The sequence below is a fragment of the Phalangium opilio genome, unplaced genomic scaffold (genome assembly GCF_054372755.1).
Source record: "Phalangium opilio isolate 3A_F unplaced genomic scaffold, DU_Popi_V2 ptg000230l_1, whole genome shotgun sequence".
Taxonomy (NCBI): domain Eukaryota; kingdom Metazoa; phylum Arthropoda; class Arachnida; order Opiliones; family Phalangiidae; genus Phalangium; species Phalangium opilio.
The window spans coordinates 843,406-863,748 of record NW_028324221.1 but is presented as its reverse complement, the minus strand read 5'-3'; the positions used below and the strand labels follow the sequence as shown (position 1 = coordinate 863,748).

The 20,343-nt window shown below is 45.8% G+C and overlaps 27 non-coding genes across 27 annotated transcripts; all 27 read right to left on the bottom strand.

Moving 5' to 3' along the window:
- Nucleotides 1-4,138: 4,138 nt before the first annotated feature.
- Nucleotides 4,139-4,210, bottom strand: TRNAC-GCA (transfer RNA cysteine (anticodon GCA)). Its single transcript has one exon. It is a non-coding gene; the product is annotated as a tRNA-Cys (tRNA).
- Nucleotides 4,211-4,786: 576 nt separating this feature from the next.
- Nucleotides 4,787-4,858, bottom strand: TRNAC-GCA (transfer RNA cysteine (anticodon GCA)). The gene has a single exon. It is a non-coding gene; the product is annotated as a tRNA-Cys (tRNA).
- A 1,225-nt stretch (nucleotides 4,859-6,083) lies between these two features.
- On the bottom strand, nucleotides 6,084-6,155 carry TRNAC-GCA (transfer RNA cysteine (anticodon GCA)). Its single transcript has one exon. It is a non-coding gene; the product is annotated as a tRNA-Cys (tRNA).
- Nucleotides 6,156-6,472: 317 nt separating this feature from the next.
- Nucleotides 6,473-6,544, bottom strand: TRNAC-GCA (transfer RNA cysteine (anticodon GCA)). Its single transcript has one exon. It is a non-coding gene; the product is annotated as a tRNA-Cys (tRNA).
- Nucleotides 6,545-7,381: 837 nt separating this feature from the next.
- On the bottom strand, nucleotides 7,382-7,453 carry TRNAC-GCA (transfer RNA cysteine (anticodon GCA)). Its single transcript has one exon. It is a non-coding gene; the product is annotated as a tRNA-Cys (tRNA).
- Nucleotides 7,454-8,029: 576 nt separating this feature from the next.
- TRNAC-GCA (transfer RNA cysteine (anticodon GCA)) lies at nucleotides 8,030-8,101 on the bottom strand. The gene has a single exon. It is a non-coding gene; the product is annotated as a tRNA-Cys (tRNA).
- A 1,225-nt stretch (nucleotides 8,102-9,326) lies between these two features.
- TRNAC-GCA (transfer RNA cysteine (anticodon GCA)) lies at nucleotides 9,327-9,398 on the bottom strand. Its single transcript has one exon. It is a non-coding gene; the product is annotated as a tRNA-Cys (tRNA).
- Nucleotides 9,399-10,753: 1,355 nt separating this feature from the next.
- On the bottom strand, nucleotides 10,754-10,825 carry TRNAC-GCA (transfer RNA cysteine (anticodon GCA)). Its single transcript has one exon. It is a non-coding gene; the product is annotated as a tRNA-Cys (tRNA).
- A 188-nt stretch (nucleotides 10,826-11,013) lies between these two features.
- TRNAC-GCA (transfer RNA cysteine (anticodon GCA)) lies at nucleotides 11,014-11,085 on the bottom strand. The gene has a single exon. It is a non-coding gene; the product is annotated as a tRNA-Cys (tRNA).
- A 318-nt stretch (nucleotides 11,086-11,403) lies between these two features.
- On the bottom strand, nucleotides 11,404-11,475 carry TRNAC-GCA (transfer RNA cysteine (anticodon GCA)). The gene has a single exon. It is a non-coding gene; the product is annotated as a tRNA-Cys (tRNA).
- An 837-nt stretch (nucleotides 11,476-12,312) lies between these two features.
- On the bottom strand, nucleotides 12,313-12,384 carry TRNAC-GCA (transfer RNA cysteine (anticodon GCA)). The gene has a single exon. It is a non-coding gene; the product is annotated as a tRNA-Cys (tRNA).
- Nucleotides 12,385-12,832: 448 nt separating this feature from the next.
- Nucleotides 12,833-12,904, bottom strand: TRNAC-GCA (transfer RNA cysteine (anticodon GCA)). The gene has a single exon. It is a non-coding gene; the product is annotated as a tRNA-Cys (tRNA).
- Nucleotides 12,905-13,092: 188 nt separating this feature from the next.
- Nucleotides 13,093-13,164, bottom strand: TRNAC-GCA (transfer RNA cysteine (anticodon GCA)). Its single transcript has one exon. It is a non-coding gene; the product is annotated as a tRNA-Cys (tRNA).
- Nucleotides 13,165-13,611: 447 nt separating this feature from the next.
- Nucleotides 13,612-13,683, bottom strand: TRNAC-GCA (transfer RNA cysteine (anticodon GCA)). The gene has a single exon. It is a non-coding gene; the product is annotated as a tRNA-Cys (tRNA).
- Nucleotides 13,684-14,001: 318 nt separating this feature from the next.
- On the bottom strand, nucleotides 14,002-14,073 carry TRNAC-GCA (transfer RNA cysteine (anticodon GCA)). Its single transcript has one exon. It is a non-coding gene; the product is annotated as a tRNA-Cys (tRNA).
- A 575-nt stretch (nucleotides 14,074-14,648) lies between these two features.
- TRNAC-GCA (transfer RNA cysteine (anticodon GCA)) lies at nucleotides 14,649-14,720 on the bottom strand. Its single transcript has one exon. It is a non-coding gene; the product is annotated as a tRNA-Cys (tRNA).
- Nucleotides 14,721-15,426: 706 nt separating this feature from the next.
- Nucleotides 15,427-15,498, bottom strand: TRNAC-GCA (transfer RNA cysteine (anticodon GCA)). Its single transcript has one exon. It is a non-coding gene; the product is annotated as a tRNA-Cys (tRNA).
- Nucleotides 15,499-16,076: 578 nt separating this feature from the next.
- TRNAC-GCA (transfer RNA cysteine (anticodon GCA)) lies at nucleotides 16,077-16,148 on the bottom strand. The gene has a single exon. It is a non-coding gene; the product is annotated as a tRNA-Cys (tRNA).
- Nucleotides 16,149-16,206: 58 nt separating this feature from the next.
- Nucleotides 16,207-16,278, bottom strand: TRNAC-GCA (transfer RNA cysteine (anticodon GCA)). Its single transcript has one exon. It is a non-coding gene; the product is annotated as a tRNA-Cys (tRNA).
- A 317-nt stretch (nucleotides 16,279-16,595) lies between these two features.
- TRNAC-GCA (transfer RNA cysteine (anticodon GCA)) lies at nucleotides 16,596-16,667 on the bottom strand. Its single transcript has one exon. It is a non-coding gene; the product is annotated as a tRNA-Cys (tRNA).
- A 58-nt stretch (nucleotides 16,668-16,725) lies between these two features.
- On the bottom strand, nucleotides 16,726-16,797 carry TRNAC-GCA (transfer RNA cysteine (anticodon GCA)). Its single transcript has one exon. It is a non-coding gene; the product is annotated as a tRNA-Cys (tRNA).
- Nucleotides 16,798-17,373: 576 nt separating this feature from the next.
- On the bottom strand, nucleotides 17,374-17,445 carry TRNAC-GCA (transfer RNA cysteine (anticodon GCA)). Its single transcript has one exon. It is a non-coding gene; the product is annotated as a tRNA-Cys (tRNA).
- A 706-nt stretch (nucleotides 17,446-18,151) lies between these two features.
- Nucleotides 18,152-18,223, bottom strand: TRNAC-GCA (transfer RNA cysteine (anticodon GCA)). Its single transcript has one exon. It is a non-coding gene; the product is annotated as a tRNA-Cys (tRNA).
- A 578-nt stretch (nucleotides 18,224-18,801) lies between these two features.
- Nucleotides 18,802-18,873, bottom strand: TRNAC-GCA (transfer RNA cysteine (anticodon GCA)). Its single transcript has one exon. It is a non-coding gene; the product is annotated as a tRNA-Cys (tRNA).
- Nucleotides 18,874-18,931: 58 nt separating this feature from the next.
- TRNAC-GCA (transfer RNA cysteine (anticodon GCA)) lies at nucleotides 18,932-19,003 on the bottom strand. The gene has a single exon. It is a non-coding gene; the product is annotated as a tRNA-Cys (tRNA).
- Nucleotides 19,004-19,319: 316 nt separating this feature from the next.
- TRNAC-GCA (transfer RNA cysteine (anticodon GCA)) lies at nucleotides 19,320-19,391 on the bottom strand. The gene has a single exon. It is a non-coding gene; the product is annotated as a tRNA-Cys (tRNA).
- Nucleotides 19,392-19,709: 318 nt separating this feature from the next.
- On the bottom strand, nucleotides 19,710-19,781 carry TRNAC-GCA (transfer RNA cysteine (anticodon GCA)). The gene has a single exon. It is a non-coding gene; the product is annotated as a tRNA-Cys (tRNA).
- Nucleotides 19,782-20,343: the final 562 nt, after the last annotated feature.

Sequence of the window (20,343 nt, the reverse complement as noted above, 5' to 3'; positions counted from 1 at the left end):
TAAACCAAGGACCTCTCGATCTGCAGTCGAAGGCTCTACCACTGAGCTATTACCCCTTGTTCAAGGCCCCAAAGTCGATTTAACTAAAATAAACGGAATGATCCGTGCTGTTACAGGGGGAATTCGGGTTTTTAACGAAGGACCTCTCGATCTGCAGTAAATGCTCTACCACTGAGCTATTCCCCCTTGTTCAGAACCGTAATGTCGATTTAACAAAAATAAACGAAATGATCCGTGCTGTTACAGGGGGAACTCGGGTTTGAACCAAGGACCTCTCGATCTGCAATCGAATGCTCTACCACTGAGCAATTCCCCCTTGTCCATAGCCGTAATGTCGATTTAACTAAAATAATCGGAATGATCCGTGCTTTTACAGGGGAAACTTAGGTTTGAACCAAGGACCTCTCGATCTGCAGTCGAATGCTCTACCACTGAGCTATTCCCCCTTGTTCAAGGCCCCAAAGTCGATTTAACTAAAATAAACGGAATGATCCGTTCTTTTACAAGGGGAACTTGGGTTTGAACGAAGGACCTCTCGATCTGCAGTCGAATGCTCTACCACTGAGCTATTCCCCCTTGTTCAAGGCCGTTATGTCGATTTAACTAAAATAAACGGAATGATCCGTGCTGTTACAGGGGGAACTTGGGTTTGAACCAAGGACCTCTCGATCTGCAGTCGAATGCTGTACCACTGAGCTATTCCCCCTTTTTCAGAACCGTAATGTCGATTTAACCAAAATAAACGAAATGATCCGTGCTGTTACAGGGGGAACTCGGGTTTGAACCAAGAACCTCTCGATCTGCAGTCGAATGCTCTACCACTGAGATATTCCCCCTTGTTCAAGGCCCCAATGTCGATTTAACTAAAATAAACGTAATGATCCGTGCTGTTACAGGGGGAACTTGGGTTTGAACCAAGGACCTGTCGATCTGCAGTCGAATGCTCTACCACTTAGCTATTCCCCCTTGTAAAAGGCCGTAATGTCGGTTTAACTAAAATAAACGGAAGGATCCGTGCTATTACAGGGGGAACTCCGGTTTGAACCAAGGACCTCTCGATCAGCAGTCGATTGCTCTACCACTGAGCTATTCCCTTTTGTTCAGAGCCGTTATGTCGATTTAACTAAAATAAACGGAATGATTTGTGCAGTTACAGGGGAACTCGCGTTTGAACGAAGGACCTCTCGATCTGCAGTCGAATGCTCTACCACTGAGCTATTCCCCCTTGTTCAAGGCCGTTATATCGATTTAACTAAAATAAACGGAATGATCCGTGCTTTTACAGGGGGAACTTGGGTTTGAAAGAAGGACCTCTCGATCTGCAGTCGAATGCTGTACAACTGAGCTAGTCCCCCTTGTTCAGAACCGTAATGTCGATTTAACCAAAATAAACGAAATGATCCGTGCTGTTACAGGGGGAACTCGGGTTTAAACCAAGGACCTCTCGATCTGCAGTCGAAGGCTCTACCACTGAGCTATTACCCCTTGTTCAAGGCCCCAAAGTCGATTTAACTAAAATAAACGGAATGATCCGTGCTGTTACAGGGGGAACTCGGGTTTGAACCAAGGACCTCTCGATCTGCAGTCGAAGGCTCTACCACTGAGCTATTACCCCTTGTTCAAGGCCCCAAAGTCGATTTAACTAAAATAAACGGAATGATCCGTGCTGTTACAGGGGGAACTCGGGTTTGAACCAACGACCTCTCGATCTGCAGTCGAATGCTCTACCACTTAGCTATTCCCCCTTGTAAAAGGCCGTAATGTCGGTTTAACTAAAATAAACGGAATGATCCGTGCTATTACAGGGGGAACTCCGGTTTGAACCAAGGACCTCTCGATCTGCAGTCGAATGCTCTACCACTGAGCTATTCCCTTTGTTCAGAGCCGTAATGTCGATTTAACTAAAATAAACTGAATGATCCGTGCAGTTACAGGGGAACTCGCGTTTGAACGAAGGACCTCTCGATCTGCAGTCGAATGCTCTACCACTGAGCTATTCCCCCTTGTTCCAGGCCGTTATATCGATTTAACTAAAATAAACGAAATGATCCGTGCTGTTACAGGGGGAACTCGGGTTTGAACCAAGGACCCCTCGATCTGCAGTCGAATGCTCTACCACTGAGCTATTACCCCTTGTTCAAGGCCCCAAGGTCGATTTAACTAAAATAAACGGAATGATCCGTGCTTTTACAGGGGGAACTTGGGTTTGAAAGAAGGACCTCTCGATCTGCAGTCGAATGCTCTATCTTTTATCTATTCCCCCTTGTAAAAGGCCGTAATGTCGGTTTAACTAAAATAAACGGAATGATCCGTGCTGTTACAGGGGGAACTTGGGTTTGAACCAAGGACCTCTCGATCTGCAGTCGAATGCTCTACCACTGATCTTTTCCCCCTTTTTCAGAACCGTAATGTCGATTTAACCAAAATAAACGAAATGATCCGTGCTGTTACAGGGGGAACTCGGGTTTGAACGAAGGACCTCTCGATCTGCAGTCGAATGCTCTACCACTGAGCTATTCCCCCTTGTTCAAGGCCCCAATGTCGATTTAACGAAAATAAACGTAATGATCCGTGCTGTTAAAGGGGGAACTTGGGTTTGAACCAAGAACCTCTTGATCTGCAGTCGAATGCTCTACCACTGAGCTATTCCCCCTTGTTCAAGGCCCCAAAGTCGATTTAACTAAAATAAACGGAATGATCCGTTCTTTTACAAGGGGAACTTGGGTTTGAACGAAGGACCTCTCGATCTGCAGTCGAATGCTCTACCACTGAGCTATTCCCCCTTGTTCAAGGCCGTTATGTCGATTTAACTAAAATAAACGGAATGATCCGTGCTGTTACAGGGGGAACTTGGGTTTGAACCCAGGACCTCTCGATCTGCAGTCGAATGCTCTACCACTGAGCTATTCCCCCATTTTCAGAACCGTAATGTCGATTTAACCAAAATAAACGTAATGATCCGTGCTGTTACAGGGGGAACTTGGGTTTGATCCAAGGACCTCTCGATCTGCAGTCGAATGCTCTACCACTTAGCTATTCCCCCTTGTAAAAGGCCGTAATGTCGGTTTAACTAAAATAAACGGAATGATCCGTGCTATTACAGGCGGAACTCCGGTTTGAACCAAGGACCTCTCGATCTGCAGTCGAATGCTCTACCACTGAGCTATTCCCTTTTGTTCAGAGCCGTTATGTCGATTTAACTAAAATAAACGGAATGATCCGTGTAGTTACAGGGGAACTCGCGTTTGAACGAAGGACCTCTTGATCTGCAGTCGAATGCTCTACCACTGAGCTATTCCCCTTGTTCAAGGCCGTTATATCGATTTAACTAAAATAAACGGAATGATCCGTGCTTTTACAGGGGGAACTTGGGTTTGAAAGAAGGACCTCTCGATCTGCAGTCGAATGCTCTACCACTGAGCTATTCCCTTTTGTTCAGAGCCGTAATGTCGATTTAACTAAAATAAACTGAATGATCCGTGCAGTTACAGGGGAACTCGCGTTTGAACGAAGGACCTCTCGATCTGCAGTCGAATGCTCTACCACTGAGCTATTCCCCCTTGTTCCAGGCCATTATATCGATTTAACTAAAATAAACGAAATGATCCGTGCTGTTACAGGGGGAACTCGGGTTTGAACCAAGGACCTCTCGATCTGCAGTCGAATGCTCTACCACTGAGCTATTACCCCTTGTTCAAGGCCCCAAGGTCGATTTAACTAAAATAAACGGAATGATCCGAGCTGTTACAGGGGGAATTCGGGTTTTTAACGAAGGACCTCTCGATCTGCAGTAAATGCTCTACCACTGAGCTATTCCCCCTTGTTCAGAACCGTAATGTCGATTTAACCAAAATAAACGAAATGATCCGTGCTGTTACAGGGGGAATTCGGGTTTGAACCAAGGACCTCTCGATCTGCAGTCGAATGCTCTACCACTGAGCTATTACCCCTTGTTCAAGGCCCCAAAGTCGATTTAACTAAAATATACGGAATGATCCGTGCTTTTACAGGGGGAACTTGGGTTTGAACCAAGGACCTCTCGATCTGCAGTCGATTGCTCTACCACTTAGCTATTCCCCCTTGTTCAAGGCCCCAATGTCGATTTAACTAAAATAAACGTAATGATCCGTGCTGTTACAGGGGGAACTTGGGTTTGAACCAAGGACCTCTCGATCTGCAGTCGATTGCTCTACCACTGAGCTATTCCCCCTTGTTCAAGGCCCCAAAGTCGATTTAACTAAAATAAACGGAATGATCCGTGCTGTTACAGGGGGAACTTGGGTTTGAACCAAGGACCTCTCGTTCTGCAGTCGAATGCTTTACCACTTAGCTATTCCCTTTTGTTCAGAGCAGTTATGTCGATTTAACTAAAATAAACGGAATGATCCGTGCAGTTACAGGGGAACTCGCGTTTGAACGAAGGACCTCTCGATCTGCAGTCGAATGCTCTACCACTGAGCTATTACCCCTTGTTCAAGGCCCCAAGGTCGATTTAACTAAAATAAACGGAATGATCCGTGCTTTTACAGGGGGAACTTGGGTTTGAAAGAAGGACCTCTCGATCTGCAGTCGAATGCTCTATTTTTAGCTATTCCCCCTTGTAAAAGGCCGTAATGTCGGTTTAACTAAAATAAACGGAATGATCCGTGCTGTTACAGGGGGTACTTGGGTTTGAACCAAGGACCTCTCGATCTGCAGTCGAATGCTCTACCACTGATCTTTTCCCCCTTTTTCAGAACCGTAATGTCGATTTAACCAAAATAAACGAAATGATCCGTGCTGTTACAGGGGGAACTCGGGTTTGAACCAAGGACCTCTCGATCTGCAGTCGAATGCTCTACCACTGAGCTATTCCCCCATTTTCAGAACCGTAATGTCGATTTAACCAAAATAAACGTAATGATCCGTGCTGTTACAGGGGGAACTTGGGTTTGATCCAAGGACCTCTCGATCTGCAGTCGAATGCTCTACCACTTAGCTATTCCCCCTTGTAAAAGGCCGTAATGTCGGTTTAACTAAAATAAACGGAATGATCCGTGATATTACAGGCGGAACTCCGGTTTGAACCAAGGACCTCTCGATCTGCAGTCGAATGCTCTACCACTGAGCTATTCCCTTTTGTTCAGAGCCGTTATGTCGATTTAACTAAAATAAACGGAATGATCCGTGTAGTTACAGGGGAACTCGCGTTTGAACGAAGGACCTCTTGATCTGCAGTCGAATGCTCTACCACTGAGCTATTCCCCTTGTTCAAGGCCGTTATATCGATTTAACTAAAATAAACGGAATGATCCGTGCTTTTACAGGGGGAACTTGGGTTTGAAAGAAGGACCTCTCGATCTGCAGTCGAATGCTCTACCACTGAGCTATTCCCTTTTGTTCAGAGCCGTAATGTCGATTTAACTAAAATAAACTGAATGATCCATGCAGTTACAGGGGAACTCGCGTTTGAACGAAGGACCTCTCGATCTGCAGTCGAATGCTCTACCACTGAGCTATTCCCCCTTGTTCCAGGCCGTTATATCGATTTAACTAAAATAAACGGAATGATCCGTGCTGTTACAGGGGGAACTCGGGTTTGAACCAAGGACCTCTCGATCTGCAGTCGAATGCTCTACCACTGAGCTATTACCCCTTGTTCAAGGCCCCAAGGTCGATTTAACTAAAATAAACGGAATGATCCGTGCTGTTACAGGGGGAATTCGGGTTTTTAACGAAGGACCTCTCGATCTGCAGTAAATGCTCTACCACTGAGCTATTCCCCCTTGTTCAGAACCGTAATGTCGATTTAACCAAAATAAACGAAATGATCCGTGCTGTTACAGGGGGAATTCGGGTTTGAACCAAGGACCTCTCGATCTGCAGTCGAATGCTCTACCACTGAGCTATTACCCCTTGTTCAAGGCCCCAAAGTCGATTTAACTAAAATATACGGAATGATCCGTGCTTTTACAGGGGGAACTTGGGTTTGAACCAAGGACCTCTCGATCTGCAGTCGATTGCTCTACCACTTAGCTATTCCCCCTTGTTCAAGGCCCCAATGTCGATTTAACTAAAATAAACGTAATGATCCGTGCTGTTACAGGGGGAACTTGGGTTTGAACCAAGGACCTCTCGATCTGCAGTCGATTGCTCTACCACTGAGCTATTCCCCCTTGTTCAAGGCCCCAAAGTCGATTTAACTAAAATAAACGGAATGATCCGTGCTGTTACAGGGGGAACTTGGGTTTGAACCAAGGACCTCTCGTTCTGCAGTCGAATGCTTTACCACTTAGCTATTCCCTTTTGTTCAGAGCAGTTATGTCGATTTAACTAAAATAAACGGAATGATCCGTGCAGTTACAGGGGAACTCGCGTTTGAACGAAGGACCTCTCGATCTGCAGTCGAATGCTCTACCACTGAGCTATTCCCCCTTGTTCAAGGCCGTTATATCGATTTAACTAAAATAAACGAAATGATCCGTGCTGTTACAGGGGGAACTCGGGTTTGAACCAAGGACCTCTCGATCTGCAGTCGAATGCTCTACCACTGAGCTATTCCCCTTGTTCATAGCCGTAATGTCGATTTAACTAAAATAAACGGAACGATCCGTGCTTTTACAGGGGGAACTTGGGTTTGAAAGAAGGACCTCTCGATCTGCAGTCGAATGCTCTACAACTGAGCTAGTCTCCCTTGTTCAGAACCGTAATGTCGATTTAACCAAAATAAACGAAATGATCCGTGCTTTTACAGGGGGAACTCGGGTTTAAACCAACGACCTCTCGATCTGCAGTCGAATGCTCTACCACTGAGCTATTCCCCCTTGTTCATAGCCGTAATGTCGATTTAACTAAAATAAACGGAATGATCCGTGCTTTTACAGGGGGAACTTAGGTTTGAACCAAGGACCTCTCGATCTGCAGTCGAATGCTCTACCACTGAGCTATTCCCCCTTGTTTAAGGCCGTTATGTCGATTTAACTAAAATAAACGGAATGATCCGTGCTGTTACAGGGGGAATTCGGGTTTTTAACGAAGGACCTCTCGATCTGCAGTAAATGCTCTACCACTGAGCTATTCCCCCTTGTTCAGAACCGTAATGTCGATTTAACCAAAATAAACGAAATGATCCGTGCTGTTACAGGGGGAATTCGGGTTTGAACCAAGGACCTCTCGATCTGCAGTCGAATGCTCTACCACTGAGCTATTACCCCTTGTTCAAGGCCCCAAAGTCGATTTAACTAAAATATACGGAATGATCCGTGCTTTTACAGGGGGAACTTGGGTTTGAACCAAGGACCTCTCGATCTGCAGTCGATTGCTCTACCACTTAGCTATTCCCCCTTGTTCAAGGCCCCAATGTCGATTTAACTAAAATAAACGTAATGATCCGTGCTGTTACAGGGGGAACTTGGGTTTGAACCAAGGACCTCTCGATCTGCAGTCGATTGCTCTACCACTGAGCTATTCCCCCTTGTTCAAGGCCCCAAAGTCGATTTAACTAAAATAAACGGAATGATCCGTGCTGTTACAGGGGGAACTTGGGTTTGAACCAAGGACCTCTCGTTCTGCAGTCGAATGCTTTACCACTTAGCTATTCCCTTTTGTTCAGAGCAGTTATGTCGATTTAACTAAAATAAACGGAATGATCCGTGCAGTTACAGGGGAACTCGCGTTTGAACGAAGGACCTCTCGATCTGCAGTCGAATGCTCTACCACTGAGCTATTACCCCTTGTTCAAGGCCCCAAGGTCGATTTAACTAAAATAAACGGAATGATCCGTGCTTTTACAGGGGGAACTTGGGTTTGAAAGAAGGACCTCTCGATCTGCAGTCGAATGCTCTATTTTTAGCTATTCCCCCTTGTAAAAGGCCGTAATGTCGGTTTAACTAAAATAAACGGAATGATCCGTGCTGTTACAGGGGGTACTTGGGTTTGAACCAAGGACCTCTCGATCTGCAGTCGAATGCTCTACCACTGATCTTTTCCCCCTTTTTCAGAACCGTAATGTCGATTTAACCAAAATAAACGAAATGATCCGTGCTGTTACAGGGGGAACTCGGGTTTGAACCAAGGACCTCTCGATCTGCAGTCGAATGCTCTACCACTGAGCTATTCCCCCATTTTCAGAACCGTAATGTCGATTTAACCAAAATAAACGTAATGATCCGTGCTGTTACAGGGGGAACTTGGGTTTGATCCAAGGACCTCTCGATCTGCAGTCGAATGCTCTACCACTTAGCTATTCCCCCTTGTAAAAGGCCGTAATGTCGGTTTAACTAAAATAAACGGAATGATCCGTGATATTACAGGCGGAACTCCGGTTTGAACCAAGGACCTCTCGATCTGCAGTCGAATGCTCTACCACTGAGCTATTCCCTTTTGTTCAGAGCCGTTATGTCGATTTAACTAAAATAAACGGAATGATCCGTGTAGTTACAGGGGAACTCGCGTTTGAACGAAGGACCTCTTGATCTGCAGTCGAATGCTCTACCACTGAGCTATTCCCCTTGTTCAAGGCCGTTATATCGATTTAACTAAAATAAACGGAATGATCCGTGCTTTTACAGGGGGAACTTGGGTTTGAAAGAAGGACCTCTCGATCTGCAGTCGAATGCTCTACCACTGAGCTATTCCCTTTTGTTCAGAGCCGTAATGTCGATTTAACTAAAATAAACTGAATGATCCATGCAGTTACAGGGGAACTCGCGTTTGAACGAAGGACCTCTCGATCTGCAGTCGAATGCTCTACCACTGAGCTATTCCCCCTTGTTCCAGGCCGTTATATCGATTTAACTAAAATAAACGGAATGATCCGTGCTGTTACAGGGGGAACTCGGGTTTGAACCAAGGACCTCTCGATCTGCAGTCGAATGCTCTACCACTGAGCTATTACCCCTTGTTCAAGGCCCCAAGGTCGATTTAACTAAAATAAACGGAATGATCCGTGCTGTTACAGGGGGAATTCGGGTTTTTAACGAAGGACCTCTCGATCTGCAGTAAATGCTCTACCACTGAGCTATTCCCCCTTGTTCAGAACCGTAATGTCGATTTAACCAAAATAAACGAAATGATCCGTGCTGTTACAGGGGGAATTCGGGTTTGAACCAAGGACCTCTCGATCTGCAGTCGAATGCTCTACCACTGAGCTATTACCCCTTGTTCAAGGCCCCAAAGTCGATTTAACTAAAATATACGGAATGATCCGTGCTTTTACAGGGGGAACTTGGGTTTGAACCAAGGACCTCTCGATCTGCAGTCGATTGCTCTACCACTTAGCTATTCCCCCTTGTTCAAGGCCCCAATGTCGATTTAACTAAAATAAACGTAATGATCCGTGCTGTTACAGGGGGAACTTGGGTTTGAACCAAGGACCTCTCGATCTGCAGTCGATTGCTCTACCACTGAGCTATTCCCCCTTGTTCAAGGCCCCAAAGTCGATTTAACTAAAATAAACGGAATGATCCGTGCTGTTACAGGGGGAACTTGGGTTTGAACCAAGGACCTCTCGTTCTGCAGTCGAATGCTTTACCACTTAGCTATTCCCTTTTGTTCAGAGCAGTTATGTCGATTTAACTAAAATAAACGGAATGATCCGTGCAGTTACAGGGGAACTCGCGTTTGAACGAAGGACCTCTCGATCTGCAGTCGAATGCTCTACCACTGAGCTATTCCCCTTGTTCATAGCCGTAATGTCGATTTAACTAAAATAAACGGAACGATCCGTGCTTTTACAGGGGGAACTTGGGTTTGAAAGAAGGACCTCTCGATCTGCAGTCGAATGCTCTACAACTGAGCTAGTCTCCCTTGTTCAGAACCGTAATGTCGATTTAACCAAAATAAACGAAATGATCCGTGCTTTTACAGGGGGAACTCGGGTTTAAACCAACGACCTCTCGATCTGCAGTCGAATGCTCTACCACTGAGCTATTCCCCCTTGTTCATAGCCGTAATGTCGATTTAACTAAAATAAACGGAATGATCCGTGCTTTTACAGGGGGAACTTAGGTTTGAACCAAGGACCTCTCGATCTGCAGTCGAATGCTCTACCACTGAGCTATTCCCCCTTGTTTAAGGCCGTTATGTCGATTTAACTAAAATAGGCGGAATGATCCGTGCTGTTACAGGGGGAACTTGGGTTTGAACCAAGGACCTCTCATCTGCAGTCGAATGCTCTACCACTGAGCTACTCCCTTTTGTTCAGAGCCGTAATGTCGATTTAACTAAAATAAACGGAATGATCCGTGCTGTTACAGGGAGAACTCGGGTTTGAACCAAGGAGCTCTCGATCTGCAGTCGAATGCTCTACCACTGAGCTATTCCCCCTTGATCAAGGCCCCAATGTCGATTTAACTAAAATAAACGTAATGATCCGTGCTGTTACAGGGGGAACTCGGGTTTGAACCAAGGACCTCTCGATCTGCAGTCGAATGCTCTACCACTTAGCTATTCCCCCTTGTTCAAGGCCCCAAGGTCGATTTAACTAAAATAAACGGAATGATCCGTGCTGTTACAGGGGGAATTCGGGTTTTTAACGAAGGACCTCTCGATCTGCAGTAAATGCTCTACCACTGAGCTATTCCCCCTTGTTCAGAACCGTAATGTCGATTTAACCAAAATAAACGAAATGATCCGTGCTGTTGCAGGGGGAACTCGGGTTCAAACCAAGGACCTCTCGATCTGCAGTCGAATGCTCTACCACTGAGCTATTACCCCTTGTTCAAGGCCCCAAAGTCGATTTAACTAAAATAAACGGAATGATCCGTGCTGTTACAGGGGGAACTCGGGTTTGAACCAAGGACCTCTCGATCTGCAGTCGAATGCTCTACCACTGAGCTATTCCCCCTTGTTCATAGCCGTAATGTAGATTTAACTAAAATAAACGAAATGATCCGTGCTGTTGCAGGGGGAACTCGGGTTTAAACCAAGGACCTCTCGATCTGCAGTCGAATGCTCTACCACTGAGCTATTACCCCTTGTTCAAGGCCCCAAAGTCGATTTAACTAAAATAAACGGAATGATCCGTGCTGTTACAGGGGGAACTCGGGTTTGAACCAAGGACCCCTCGATCTGCAGTCGAATGCTCTACCACTGAGCTATTCCCCCTTGTTCATAGCCGTAATGTCGATTTAACTAAAATAAACGGAATGATCCGTGCTTTTACAGGGGGAACATAGGTTTGAACCAAGGAACTCTCGATCTGCAGTCGAATGCTCTACCACTGAGCTATTCCCCCTTGTTCAAGGCCCCAAAGTCGATTTAACTAAAATAAACGGAACGATCCGTTCTTTTACAAGGGGAACTTGGGTTTGAACGAAGGACCTCTCGATCTGCAGTCGAATGCTCTACCACTGAGCTATTCCTCCTTGTTCAAGGCCGTTATGTCGATTTAACTAAAATAAACGGAATGATCCGTGCTGTTACAGGGGGAACTCGGGTTTGAACCAAGGACCTCTCGATCTGCAGTCGAATGCTCTACCACTGAGCTATTCCCCTTGTTCAAGGCCGTTATGTCAATTTAACTAAAATAAACGGAATGATCCGTGCTGTTACAGGGGGAACTTGGGTTTGAACCCAGGACCTCTCGATCTGCAGTCGAATGCTCTACCACTGAGCTATTCCCCCTTTTACGGAACCGTAATGTCGATTTAACCAAAATAAACGAAATGATCCGTGCTGTTACAGGGGGAACTCGGGTTTGAACCAAGAACCTCTCGATCTGCAGTCGAATGCTCTACCACTGAGATATTCCCCCTTGTTCAAGGCCCCAATGTCGATTTAACTAAAATAAACGTAATGATCCGTGCTCTTACAGGGGGAACTCGGGTTTGAACCAAGGACCTCTCGATCTGCAGTCGAATGCTCTACCACTTAGCTATTCCCCCTTGTTCAAGGCCCCAAGGTCGATTTAACTAAAATAAACGGAATGATCCGTGCTGTTACAGGGGGAATTCGGGTTTTTAACGAAGGACCTCTCGATCTGCAGTAAATGCTCTACCACTGAGATATTCCCCCTTGTTCAGCACCGTAATGTCGATTTAACCAAAATAAACGAAATGATCCGTGCTGTTGCAGGGGGAACTCGGGTTCAAACCAAGGACCTCTCGATCTGCAGTCGAATGCTCTACCACTGAGCTATTACCCCTTGTTCAAGGCCCCAAAGTCGATTTAACTAAAATAAACGGAATGATCCGTGCTGTTACAGGGGGAACTCGGGTTTGAACCAAGGACCTCTCGATCTGCAGTTGAATGCTCTACCACTGAGCTATTCCCCCTTGTTCATAGCCGTAATGTCGATTTAACTAAAATAAACGAAATGATCCGTGCTGTAGCAGGGGGAACTCGGGTTTGAACCAAGGACCTCTCGATCTGCAGTCGAATGCTCTACCACTGAGCTATTCCCCCTTCTTCAAGGCCCCAATGTCGATTTAACTAAAATAAACGTAATGATCCGTGCTGTTACAGGGGGAACTCGGGTTTGAACCAAGGACCTCTCGATCTGCAGTCGAATGCTCTACCGCTTAGCTATTCCCCCTTGTTCAAGGCCCCAAGGTCGATTTAACTAAAATAAACGGAATGATCCGTGCTGTTACAGGGGGAATTCGGGTTTTTAACGAAGGACCTCTCGATCTGCAGTAAATGCTCTACCACTGAGCTATTCCCCCTTGTTCAGCACCGTAATGTCGATTTAACCAAAATAAACGAAATGATCCGTGCTGTTGCAGGGGGAACTCGGGTTCAAACCAAGGACCTCTCGATCTGCAGTCGAATGCTCTACCACTGAGCTATTACCCCTTGTTCAAGGCCCCAAAGTCGATTTAACTAAAATAAACGGAATGATCCGTGCTGTTACAGGGGGAACTCGGGTTTGAACCAAGGACCTCTCGATCTGCAGTCGAATGCTCTACCACTGAGCTATTCCCCCTTGTTCATAGCCGTAATGTCGATTTAACTAAAATAAACGAAATGATCCGTGCTGTAGCAGGGGGAACTCGGGTTTAAACCAAGGACCTCTCGATCTGCAGTCGAATGCTCTACCACTGAGCTATTACCCCTTGTTCAAGGCCCCAAAGTCGATTTAACTAAAATAAACGGAATGATCCGTGCTGTTACAGGGGGAACTCGGGTTTGAACCAAGGACCTCTCGATTTGCAGTCGAATGCTCTACCACTGAGCTATTCCCCCTTGTTCATAGCCGTAATGTCGATTTAACTAAAATAAACGGAATGATCCGTGCTTTTACAGGGGGAATTCGGGTTTTTAACGAAGGACCTCTCGATCTGCAGTAAATGCTCTACCACTGAGCTATTCCCCCTTGTTCAAGGCCCCAAAGTCGATTTAACTAAAATAAACGGAATGATCCGTTCTTTTACAAGGGGAACTTGGGTTTGAACGAAGGACCTCTCGATCTGCAGTAAATGCTCTACCACTGAGCTATTCCCCCTTGTTCAAGGCCCCAAAGTCGATTTAACTAAAATAAACGGAATGATCCGTTCTTTTACAAGGGGAACTTGGGTTTGAACGAAGGACCTCTCGATCTGCAGTCGAATGCTCTACCACTGAGCTATTCCCCCTTGTTCAAGGCCGTTATGTCGATTTAACTAAAATAAACCGAATGATCCGTGCTGTTACAGGGGGAACTCGGGTTTGAACCAAGGACCTCTCGATCTGCAGTCGAATGCTCTACCACTGAGCTATTCCCCCTTGTTCAAGGCCGTTATGTCAATTTAACTAAAATAAACGGAATGATCCGTGCTGTTACAGGGGGAACTTGGGTTTGAACCCAGGACCTCTCGATCTGCAGTCGAATGCTCTACCACTGAGCAATTCCCCCTTTTTCGGAACCGTAATGTCGATTTAACCAAAATAAACGAAATGATCCGTGCTGTTACAGGGGGAACTCGGGTTTGAACCAAGAACCTCTCGATCTGCAGTCGAATGCTCTACCACTGAGATATTCCCCCTTGTTCAAGGCCCCAATGTCGATTTAACTAAAATAAACGTAATGATCCGTGCTGTTACAGGGGGAACTTGGGTTTGAACCAAGGACCTCTCGATCTGCAGTCGAATGCTCTACCACTGAGCTATTCCCCCTTGTTCAAGGCCCCAAAGTCGATTTAACTAAAATAAACGGAATGATCCGTGCTGTTACAGGGGGAACTTGGGTTTAACCAAGGACCTCTCGATCTGCAGTCGAATGCTCTACCACTTAGCTATTCCCTTTTGTTCAGAGCAGTTATGTCGATTTAACTAAAATAAACGGAATGATCCGTGCGGTTACAGGGGAACTCGCGTTTGAACGAAGGACCTCTCGATCTGCAGTCGAATGCTCTACCACTGAGCTATTCCCCCTTGTTCAAGGCCGTTATATCGATTTAACTAAAATAAACGAAATGATCCGTGCTGTTACATGGGGAACTCGGGTTTGAACCAAGGACCTCTCGATCTGCAGTCGAATGCTCTACCACTGAGCTATTCCCCTTGTTCATAGCCGTAATGTCGATTTAACTAAAATAAACGGAATGATCCGTGCTTTTACAGGGGGAACTTGGGTTTGAAAGAAGGACCTCTCGATCTGCAGTCGAATGCTCTACAACTGAGCTAGTCTCCCTTGTTCAGAACCGTAATGTCGATTTAACCAAAATAAACGAAATGATCCGTGCTTTTACAGGGGGAACTCGGGTTTAAACCAAGGACCTCTCGATCTGCAGTCGAATGCTCTACCACTGAGCTATTCCCCCTTGTTCATAGCCGTAATGTCGATTTAACTAAAATAAACGGAATGATCCGTGCTTTTACAGGGGGAACTTAGGTTTGAACCAAGGACCTCTCGATATGCAGTAGAATGCTCTACCACTGAGCTATTCCCCCTTGTTCAAGGCAGTTATGTCGATTTAACTAAAATAAGCGGAATGATCCGTGCTGTTACAGGGGGAACTTGGGTTTGAACCAAGGACCTCTCATCTGCAGTCGAATGCTCTACCACTGAGCTACTCCCTTTTGTTCAGAGCCGTAATGTCGATTTAACTAAAATAAACGTAATGATCCGTGCTGTTACAGGGGGAACTCGGGTTTGAACCAAGGACCTCTCGATCTGCAGTCGAATGCTCTACCACTTAGCTATTCCCCCTTGTTCAAGGCCCCAAGGTCGATTTAACTAAAATAAACGGAATGATCCGTGCTTTACAGGGGGAATTCGGGTTTTTAACGAAGGACCTCTCGATCTGCAGTAAATGCTCTACCACTGAGCTATTCCCCCTTGTTCAGAACCGTAATGTCGATTTAACCAAAATAAACGAAATGATCCGTGCTGTTGCAGGGGGAACTCGGGTTCAAACCAAGGACCTCTCGATCTGCAGTCGAATGCTCTACCACTGAGCTATTACCCCTTGTTCAAGGCCCCAAAGTCGATTTAACTAAAATAAACGGAATGATCCGTGCTGTTACAGGGGGAACTCGGGTTTGAACCAAGGACCTCTCGATCTGCAGTCGAATGCTCTACCACTGAGCTATTCCCCCTTGTTCATAGCCGTAATGTCGATTTAACTAAAATAAACGAAATGATCCGTGCTGTTGCAGGGGGAACTCGGGTTTAAACCAAGGACCTCTCGATCTGCAGTCGAATGCTCTACCACTGAGCTATTACCCCTTGTTCAAGGCCCCAAAGTCGATTTAACTAAAATAAACGGAATGATCCGTGCTGTTACAGGGGGAATTCGGGTTTTTAACGAAGGACCTCTCGATCTGCAGTAAATGCTCTACCACTGAGCTATTCCCCCTTGTTCAAGGCCCCAAAGTCGATTTAACTAAAATAAACGGAATGATCCGTTTTTTTATAAGGGGAACTTGGGTTTGAACGAAGGACCTCTCGATCTGCAGTCGAATGCTCTACCACTGAGCTATTCCCCCTTGTTCAAGGCCGTTATGTCGATTTAACTAAAATAAACGGAATGATCCGTGCTTTTACAGGGGGAACTTGGGTTTCAACCAAGGACCTCTCGATCTGCAGTCGAATGCTCTACCACTGAGCTTTCCCCCCTTTTTCAGAACCGTAATGTCGATTTAACCAAAATAAACGAAATGATCCGTGCTGTTACAGGGGGAACTCGGGTTTGAACCAAGGACCTCTTGATCTGCAGTCGAATGCTCTACCACTGAGCTATTCCCCCTTGTTCAAGGCCCCAATGTCGATTTAACTAAAATAAACGTAATGATCCGTGCTGTTACAGGGGGAACTTGGGTTTGAACCAAGGACCTCTCGATCTGCAGTCGAATGCTCTACCACTGAGCTATTCCCCCTTGTTCAAGGCCCCAAAGTCGATTTAACTAAAATAAACGGAATGATCCGTGGCTGTTACAGGGGGAACTTGGGTTTAACCAAGGACCTCTCGATCTGCAGTCGAATGCTCTACCACTTAGCTATTCCCTTTTGTTCAGAGCAGTTATGTCGATTTAACTAAAATAAACGGAATGATCCGTGCAGTTACAGGGGAACTCGCGTTTGAACGAAGGACCTCTCGATCTGCAGTCGAATGCTCTACCACTGAGCTATTCCCCCTTGTTCAAGGCCGTTATATCGATTTAACTAAAATAAACGAAATGATCCGTGCTGTTACAGGGGGAACTCGGGTTTGAACCAAGGACCTCTCGATCTGCAGTCGAATGCTCTACCACTGAGCTATTCCCCCTTGTTCAAGGCCGTTATGTCGATTTAACTAAAATAAACCGAATGATCCGTGCTGTTACAGGGGGAACTCGGGTTTGAACCAAGGACCTCTCGATCTGCAGTCGAATGCTCTACCACTGAGCTATTCCCCCTTGTTCAAGGCCGTTATGTCAATTTAACTAAAATAAACGGAATGATCCGTGCTGTTACAGGGGGAACTTGGGTTTGAACCCAGGACCTCTCGATCTGCAGTCGAATGCTCTACCACTGAGCAATTCCCCCTTTTTCGGAACCGTAATGTCGATTTAACCAAAATAAACGAAATGATCCGTGCTGTTACAGGGGAACTCGCGTTTGAACGAAGGACCTCTCGATCTGCAGTCGAATGCTCTACCACTGAGCTATTCCCCCTTGTTCAAGACCGTTATATCGATTTAACTAAAATAAACGAAATGATCCGTGCTGTTACATGGGGAACTCGGGTTTGAACCAAGGACCTCTCGATCTGCAGTCGAATGCTCTACCACTGAGCTATTCCCCTTGTTCATAGCCGTAATGTCGATTTAACTAAAATAAACGGAATGATCCGTGCTTTTACAGGGGGAACTTGGGTTTGAAAGAAGGACCTCTCGATCTGCAGTCGAATGCTCTACAACTGAGCTAGTCTCCCTTGTTCAGAACCGTAATGTCGATTTAACCAAAATAAACGAAATGATCCGTGCTTTTACAGGGGGAACTCGGGTTTAAACCAAGGACCTCTCGATCTGCAGTCGAATGCTCTACCACTGAGCTATTCCCCCTTGTTCATAGCCGTAATGTCGATTTAACTAAAATAAACGGAATGATCCGTGCTTTTACAGGGGGAACTTAGGTTTGAACCAAGGACCTCTCGATATGCAGTCGAATGCTCTACCACTGAGCTATTCCCCCTTGTTCAAGGCAGTTATGTCGATTTAACTAAAATAAGCGGAATGATCCGTGCTGTTACAGGGGGAACTTGGGTTTGAACCAAGGACCTCTCATCTGCAGTCGAATGCTCTACCACTGAGCTACTCCCTTTTGTTCAGAGCCGTAATGTCGATTTAACTAAAATAAACGTAATGATCCGTGCTGTTACAGGGGGAACTCGGGTTTGAACCAAGGACCTCTCGATCTGCAGTCGAATGCTCTACCACTTAGCTATTCCCCCTTGTTCAAGGCCCCAAGGTCGATTTAACTAAAATAAACGGAATGATCCGTGCTTTACAGGGGGAATTCGGGTTTTTAACGAAGGACCTCTCGATCTGCAGTAAATGCTCTACCACTGAGCTATTCCCCCTTGTTCAGAACCGTAATGTCGATTTAACCAAAATAAACGAAATGATCCGTGCTGTTGCAGGGGGAACTCGGGTTCAAACCAAGGACCTCTCGATCTGCAGTCGAATGCTCTACCACTGAGCTATTACCCCTTGTTCAAGGCCCCAAAGTCGATTTAACTAAAATAAACGGAATGATCCGTGCTGTTACAGGGGGAACTCGGGTTTGAACCAAGGACCTCTCGATCTGCAGTCGAATGCTCTACCACTGAGCTATTCCCCCTTGTTCATAGCCGTAATGTCGATTTAACTAAAATAAACGAAATGATCCGTGCTGTTGCAGGGGGAACTCGGGTTTAAACCAAGGACCTCTCGATCTGCAGTCGAATGCTCTACCACTGAGCTATTACCCCTTGTTCAAGGCCCCAAAGTCGATTTAACTAAAATAAACGGAATGATCCGTGCTGTTACAGGGGGAATTCGGGTTTTTAACGAAGGACCTCTCGATCTGCAGTAAATGCTCTACCACTGAGCTATTCCCCCTTGTTCAAGGCCCCAAAGTCGATTTAACTAAAATAAACGGAATGATCCGTTTTTTTATAAGGGGAACTTGGGTTTGAACGAAGGACCTCTCGATCTGCAGTCGAATGCTCTACCACTGAGCTATTCCCCCTTGTTCAAGGCCGTTATGTCGATTTAACTAAAATAAACGGAATTATCCGTGCTTTTACAGGGGGAACTTGGGTTTCAACCAAGGACCTCTCGATCTGCAGTCGAATGCTCTACCACTGAGCTTTCCCCCCTTTTTCAGAACCGTAATGTCGATTTAACCAAAATAAACGAAATGATCCGTGCTGTTACAGGGGGAACTCGGGTTTGAACCAAGGACCTCTTGATCTGCAGTCGAATGCTCTACCACTGAGCTATTCCCCCTTGTTCAAGGCCCCAATGTCGATTTAACTAAAATAAACGTAATGATCCGTGCTGTTACAGGGGGAACTTGGGTTTGAACCAAGGACCTCTCGATCTGCAGTCGAATGCTCTACCACTGAGCTATTCCCCCTTGTTCAAGGCCCCAAAGTCGATTTAACTAAAATAAACGGAATGATCCGTGCTGTTACAGGGGGAACTTGGGTTTAACCAAGGACCTCTCGATCTGCAGTCGAATGCTCTACCACTTAGCTATTCCCTTTTGTTCAGAGCAGTTATGTCGATTTAACTAAAATAAACGGAATGATCCGTGCAGTTACAGGGGAACTCGCGTTTGAACGAAGGACCTCTCGATCTGCAGTCGAATGCTCTACCACTGAGCTATTCCCCCTTGTTCAAGGCCGTTATATCGATTTAACTAAAATAAACGAAATGATCCGTGCTGTTACAGGGGGAACTCGGGTTTGAACCAAGGACCTCTCGATCTGCAGTCGAATGCTCTACCACTGAGCTATTCCCCCTTGTTCATAGCCGTAATGTCGATTTAACTAAAATAAACGGAATGATCCGTGCTTTTACAGGGGGAATTCGGGTTTTTAACGAAGGACCTCTCGATCTGCAGTAAATGCTCTACCACTGAGCTATTCCCCCTTGTTCAAGGCCCCAAAGTCGATTTAACTAAAATAAACGGAATGATCCGTTTTTTTACAAGGGGAACTTGGGTTTGAACGAAGGACCTCTCGATCTGCAGTCGAATGCTCTACCACTGAGCTATTCCCCCTTGATCAAGGCCCCAATGTCGATTTAACTAAAATAAACGTAATGATCCGTGCTGTTACAGGGGGAACTCGGGTTTGAACCAAGGACCTCTCGATCTGCAGTCGAATGCTCTACCACTGAGCTATTCCCCCTTGTTCAAGGCCCCAAAGTCGATTTAACTAAAATAAACGGAATGATCCGTGCTGTTACAGGGGGAACTTGGGTTTAACCAAGGACCTCTCGATCTGCAGTCGAATGCTCTACCACTTAGCTATTCCCTTTTGTTCAGAGCAGTTATGTCGATTTAACTAAAATAAACGGAATGATCCGTGCAGTTACAGGGGAACTCGCGTTTGAACGAAGGACCTCTCGATCTGCAGTCGAATGCTCTACCACTGAGCTATTCCCCCTTGATCAAAGCCCCAATGTCGATTTAACTAAAATAAACGTAATGATCCGTGCTGTTACAGGGGGAACTCGGGTTTGAACCAAGGACCTCTCGATCTGCAGTCGAATGCTCTACCACTTAGCTATTCCCCCTTGTTCAAGGCCCCAAGGTCGATTTAACTAAAATAAACGGAATGATCCGTGCTGTTACAGGGGGAATTTGGGTTTCTAACGAAGGACCTCTCGATCTGCAGTAAATGCTCTACCACTGAGCTATTCCCCCTTGTTCAGAACCGTAATGTCGAATTAACCAAAATAAACGAAATG